This window comes from Leptinotarsa decemlineata, unplaced genomic scaffold (assembly GCF_025532065.1).
Source record: "Leptinotarsa decemlineata unplaced genomic scaffold, Ldec_3_MD MMD2_tig00001973_RagTag_RagTag, whole genome shotgun sequence".
NCBI lineage: Eukaryota > Metazoa > Arthropoda > Insecta > Coleoptera > Chrysomelidae > Leptinotarsa > Leptinotarsa decemlineata.
In genome coordinates, this window is record NW_027412572.1 from 4,254,944 (window position 1) to 4,261,783 (window position 6,840).

Consider the following 6,840-nt stretch of genomic DNA (forward strand, 5'->3'; position numbering starts at 1 on the left):
CTGCCGATACTATAGAGGAAGCGTTTTCGATCCGTTTCGAAACGTACCTATCCCCCTATAGCGGCGTTTCGAGCACATCGCCCGTTTTCCGTTAACGCTGACGGGACCCTACGCGACTTTCGGTTTTTTCCACTTTTCGTATAGTCCTAGTCAATATAATTTATATCCGTCGATATGATATTGTATCAGACATGAATACGCATATCGATCGATATATTAAAATATTATAGGATAACGTTCTGACAACAGGACGTCTCGATTACAATGTTTATCGGAAAGTGTAGTGAAAATTTGTGTAAGGCCTATACCGCTTTCTCGCCATTACAACATATGAGTTGAGACGGTGAGACGATACTTGAATTAATGGGAGCAAACAGAATTTCGGAAGCGTGATAAAAAATTTTCAAAGAGAAATTTTGGCGAAAATTTCACTATACTTTCCGATATTTTCACCACACTTTCCGTTATTTTCACCACACTTTCCGTTCATGATTATTTTCGCCAAAATTTCCGTCTGAAATTTTTTCTTCACGCTTCCGAAATTCTGCTCGCTCCCAGAAGGCAGAGGTAAACTTTCATTACACTTTCCGTTATATTTATGTTTTCACTACACTTTCCGTTATCTTTTATATTTTCACTACACTTTCCGTTCGGGTTATTTCGCCAAAATTTCCATTTCAAATTTTATTTCACGCTTCCGATATTCTGCTTGTTCGCGGAAGGCAGAGGTAAACTTTCATTACACTTTCCGTTATATTTATGTTTTCACTACACTTTCCGATACTTTTATATTTTCACCACACTTTCCGTTCACGATTATTTTCGCCAAAGTTTCCATCTGAAATTTTTTCTTCACGCTTCCGAAATTCTGCTCGCACCCAGAAGGCAGAGGTAAACTTTCATTACACTTTCCGTTATATTTATGTTTTCACTACACTTTCCGATACTTTTATATTTTCACACACTTTCCGATACTTTTATATTTTCACCACACTTTCCGTTCATGATTTATTTTCGCCAAAATTTCCATCTGAAATGTTTTCTTCACGCTTCCGAAATTCTGCTGCTCCCAGAAGGCAGAGGTAAACTTTCATTACACTTTCCGTTATATTTATGTTTTCACTACACTTTCCGATACTTTTATATTTTCACCACACTTTCCGTTCACGATTATTTTCGCCAAAGTTTCCATCTGAAATATTTTCTTCACGCTTCCGAAATTCTGCTCGCTCCCAGAAGGCAGAGGTAAACTTTCATTACACTTTCCGTTATATTTATGTTTCACTACACTTTCCGATACTTTTATATTTTCACCACACTTTCCGTTCACGATTATTTCGCCAAAGTTTCCATCTGAAATATTTTCTTCACGCTTCCGAATTCTGCTCGCTCCCAGAAGGCAGAGGTAAACTTTCATTACACTTTCCGTTATATTTATGTTTTCACTACACTTTCCGTTATCTTTTATATTTCACTACACTTTCCGTTCGGGTTATTTCGCCAAAATTTCCATTCAAATTTTTATTTCACGCTTCCGATATTCTGCTTGCTCGCGGAAGGCAGAAGTAAACGTTCACTACACTTTCCGTATATTTATGTTTTCACTACACTTTCCGCTACTTTTAAATTTTCACTACACTTTCCGTTTTCTTTTATATTTTCACTACACTTTCCGTTCGGGTTATTTCGCCAAAATTTCCATTTCAAATTTTTATTTCACGCTTCCGATATTCTGCTTGTTCGCGGAAGGCAGAGTAAACGTTCACTACACTTTCCGTTATCTTTTATATTTTCACTACACTTTCCGTTATCTTTTATATTTTCACTACACTTTCCGTTCGGGTTATTTCGCCAAAATTTCCAATTCAAATTTTTATTTCACGCTTCCGATATTCTGCTTGCTACCGGAGGGCAGAGGTCGATTAAGTTTGACGATAGTCGTGTCACTAAGTGTTCTGGCGATGTTCTAAATTTACTGTAGTCTCTGGAGATACCCTACATTTTGTTTTATAAAAGAGAAGACATTAGTAGATCAAGATGTTCACATGATGTGGTGCTTGCTGCTGCTGCAGGTTTTTCCGGGTTTTCCTGCAGCTGAAAAAGCAAATGCGCCACTGGAATCATCAATGAAGTCGCCCCTCCGGAGCGTCAATTAAATTTTGTTGTTTCATAATTTCATGATTTGTATTACTTTCTTGACCTGAGACTTACTTCAAAAATATAAAAAATACACACGAATTCATTTCATAAGCTTTTGTGGTTCTGAAAAGAACCTTTTTTTTATGGAAACGGTAAGGACAATACAGGGGGAGGCATTAAATTCAACCGCCAAATCCGTACAAGGTTCGACCTTGCCTTTTCAGGGCGTATACAACATCCATGGCTGTGACGGTTTTGCGTTTCGCATGTTCGGTATATGTTACGGCATCTCTGATAACATTTTCGAGAAATACTTTGAGTACTCCACGAGTTTCTTCGTATATCAAACCCGAAATACGTTTAACACCACCTCGACGGGCTAATCTTCTAATGGCAGGTTTCGTTATTCCTTGGATATTATCACGCAATACTTTACGATGACGTTTCGCTCCTCCTTTTCCTAAACCTTTACCTCCCCCTTGCCACGACCAGTCATTTCGAATGTTAAGAATAAATTATATACTGCACGATACGAATGAAATACTGTTAGTGATACTAACGACAGACTTCGACTAAAGTTCTACACCGAACTCGGTCGGGTTTTGTTAAATTTCATGACTCCGCCCACAACTGGAAATCGGACCAATGGCGTCTCGTCTAGATGGTATATAATAGTTGGCGTGTATAAGCCGACTCAGTTCATATGTTGTCCGTCTATCGTTCGGTATACATTTCGTTCGTTACAATTCGCAATAGGTTTTGAAAATGGCTCGTACCAAGCAGACCGCTCGTAAATCGACTGGAGGTAAAGCTCCGAGAAAACAATTAGCTACTAAAGCAGCTCGCAAAAGTGCACCGGCTACGGGAGGTGTTAAAAAACCTCATCGTTACAGACCCGTACTGTTGCTCTCCGAGAAATTCGACGTTATCAGAAGAGTACTGAATTGTTGATTAGGAAATTACCCTTTCAACGTTTAGTTCGAGAAATCGCTCAAGATTTCAAAACCGATTTACGATTCCAAAGTTCAGCCGTCATGGCTTTGCAAGAAGCTAGCGAGGCGTATTTGGTAGGACTCTTCGAAGATACGAATTTGTGCGCCATTCACGCCAAGCGCGTTACCATTATGCCCAAAGACATTCAGTTAGCAAGGAGAATACGCGGAGAACGAGCTTAATTTCATATATATATATCCCAATATATATTGAAAATATATACAAAAAAAAGGTTCTTTTCAGAACCACAAAATGCAATTGATGAAAGAATTCGTTTATCGATAGATATGAATGAATGAATGAATGAATGTATGATATTTTCAATAACTCGCATCACGTAAATATTAAATCACGGGTGTTTGCAGAACATGTTCAGTATGATCCAAATATGGATTATAATACTGAAATTTTTTACTTTCCGAAACGAATCTTTCGAAAAGATCATTTTTAGAAACGGCTGAGATAAATAACGAAAAACAAGCGATCACTGAATGAAAGATCGCTCATAACATCACCATCTTTTCGTAAATTTCCTCTGATTCATATTTTTGAATACCTGGCATAAATCTCGAGTGACTTTTTGTAATATACCCTATACCAAAAATGAATCGTTCTCGAGATATTCGATCGTTTATACAGAAAAAGTAGGTATTATTCGGTTCTCGAGCCATTTCCCTATAAAATTGAAAACAAGTCTCATAGAATACATAAGCTATTATTGATTCATCAAAATATTACATTCCGTCGTCTTGTAGGAGGAGTAACATTTCCAAAATGATGAACGAGGTATTAGGAGTCGATGAGTAATTCTGAAGATATAAAAATCAGTGATTTCTCAAATGGAACACCCTTAGTTTGGAAATCTCGAAATGATTTTGACTCATTTTCCTGAAACGATCCCAATATCAGAAAATAAGTCAACTGTTCACAAGACATATTTCAATGAAATAGAAAGACAGAGCAATATTTTTTAATTTTTACTCTTTTACGAAATTATTCGATTCATATCAATTCGATAGTCGGCGGCGGCGGCGGAAGAAATATTATTTATCTATTTTTTTTCTGTTTATAGGGATAGGCTAGGTAGGTAGTTCTGACTATTTATTTATATATTTGTTGGACAGTTGAATTATATACGAATTTCTTGTAAAAAAAATTGTGGCCCTGAAAAGGGCCATTTGTTTTCTTAGACTTCGTCGCCGGAGAGAGAAGTCAACTGATAGAAGAATTTACTTCTTCTTTTTTGGAGAGGCAGCTTTTTTGGCTTTCGGAGAAGATGCCGATGCAGGGGTCGCTTTCGCGGTTTTCGGTTTGGGTGCTTTCGGCTTTTTTGTTGGTCCTTTGTTAGTTTTCTTTGCTTTCGAAGGAGACTTGGTTTTACTAGCAAGCAGTCGCGGACGAAACCTTAGAAGCGACGGTCTTTTATCCTCGGCAGTTACCTTTTTAGGCTTGGCTGCGGCAGCCGCTTTCTTTTCCGGAGAGGCTTTCTTACCTTTCGGTGATGCAGCAGCCTTCTTGCCGGTTTTAGCTTTTTCACCAGCTACGCGTTTAACGGGAGTTTTTTTGGCCTTCGCACCGGCCGTACCGGACGTTTTCTTTTCGGTAGCCGACGGTTTGCCGAACCAGAAGATGCCGATGCCAATTTGAACGACCCCGATGCACCTTTTCCTTTAGTTTGTACTAATGATCCGGAAGCAACCGCAGATTTAAGATATTTCTTGATGAAAGGTGCCACTTTTTCTGCGTCAGCCTTATAATTCGCCGCAATATATTTTTTTATGGCTTGTAAAGAGGAACCACCCCGTTCCTTCAATCCTTTAATAGCGTTATTAACCATTTCCGACGTAGGTGGGTGAGAAGGTTTACTTCTTGGATTTTTAACTTTCTTTTCTTTCTTCGCAGTAGACTGTGCCTGCGGCGACGAAGATGAATTAGCCGAAGCCGAAGAATTCTGATTTTCTATGTCTGCCATAGTAAAAAAACAACTGACAATATATTCTCGGAAGATAGATGCTACACTCGTTAGGCGTCTAGAGAGAATGATGTAGTCCTCTGGTGTTCCGTTTGTTTAAATATTCTGGTCGAAGCACAGGCGGACGGGAGACTGAACGCTCGACATTCTCGTTAGACACGATATTGACGGCTTCCATTCTGCTGTCGAAATGTTCGCATCAACTTCTTTACGAAATCAATGCCGGTTTCCTATTTAGACTTCGACTAGCACAATAACGTGGATAGATTCTACGTATTCCGAAAATATTTTCTGATAAGAAAAAGCTAATATTAAACCTCGACAACTCACAGTAAATTACAATGAAATATGAAGTATTGATGATTTTGACGTAACTCCAGACAATTCCTTTCCGAAAATACTCGTAATCGATGATCTGGAAGGAACCTTCGAATAAATATCATAGGCGCGACTGTCTATAGAAACATGATACATTAGCCGATAATACTCGATAAATACACGAGTGAATAGGGCATCGAAGAGACCTCGTGTCTACCTTCATACACGACTATAACCAAGAACCGACGCTTCTAATAGCATCAACATTTTCAAAAATTATCCCTATAAAAGTGTTCGATGAAAACGGCATTCGAATAATAACGAACGTTATAAATGTTATATTCGATAAGATATAATCATCGTAATATACTTTCAATAAAAAGGTCGATACTACAACACGAACGAACGAACGAACGAACGACGATACTGTGAGCTCTATCTATAACGGAGTAATACACACCCACCCCCACCCGAAATATATAAATCGTCAATGTTATAGTCGAAATCAGAAATGCTAATCATAAACGTTTTTAGACAACATATTAGCACGTAAATAAAAAACACGTTAAAAAATAACATAAGTAATAGAGTACATGACTAGTATAACAGTAACGAACGTTAACTTTTTAGGTTGATAGGTAGGTAAGCACCATCTAAATATAGGTGGCAAAATTATTTATTATCATCGCGCGTTTCACGAAAGGAGGTAACAATGTACTGATAACAAGGCAACCCAACCGAGTGAGACCTAGCGCCCTAGCAAAAATAAATTATCATTCAGCGTCGAAACGATATTGTAAGAATTCTTTCATAAATATTTTGTGGTTCTGAAAAGAACCGTTTTTTTTAAGAATGTATATCGTAGACCGGAATAAGTAAATTATTTCGAACTGGTATATTTCGTAACTGCTTTGGTGCCTTCGCTGACGGCGTGCTTCGCCAATTCACCAGAATATAACAGACGTACTGCAGTCTGAATTTCTCTGCTCGTAATAGTCGATCGCTTGTTATAATGAGCAAGACGGAGGCTTCCGCTGCGATACGCTCAAATATATCATTTACGAAACTGTTCATGATGCTCATCGCTTTACTGGATATTCCGGTATCGGGATGGACTTGTTTCAATACTTTGTAGATATAAATTGCGTAACTTTCCTTCCTCCCCTCTTCTTTTTCTTATCGGTCTTCGATATATTCTTTTGGGCCTTTCCGGCCTTCTTCGCAGCCTTTCCACTAGCTTTGGGTGGCATTCTGAAAATTTAATTTCGTCAATATCAAACAAACAAGTACTATCGTGCAGGTTTGCTTTCGACTCAATGTAAAAGACGCCACTCTGTCGTCACTATTTCAGATAGTAACTGGAAACTCTTAGTAGCTCCGCCCACCGGAAAGTTTTAGCGTTCGAGAACGCCCATTGG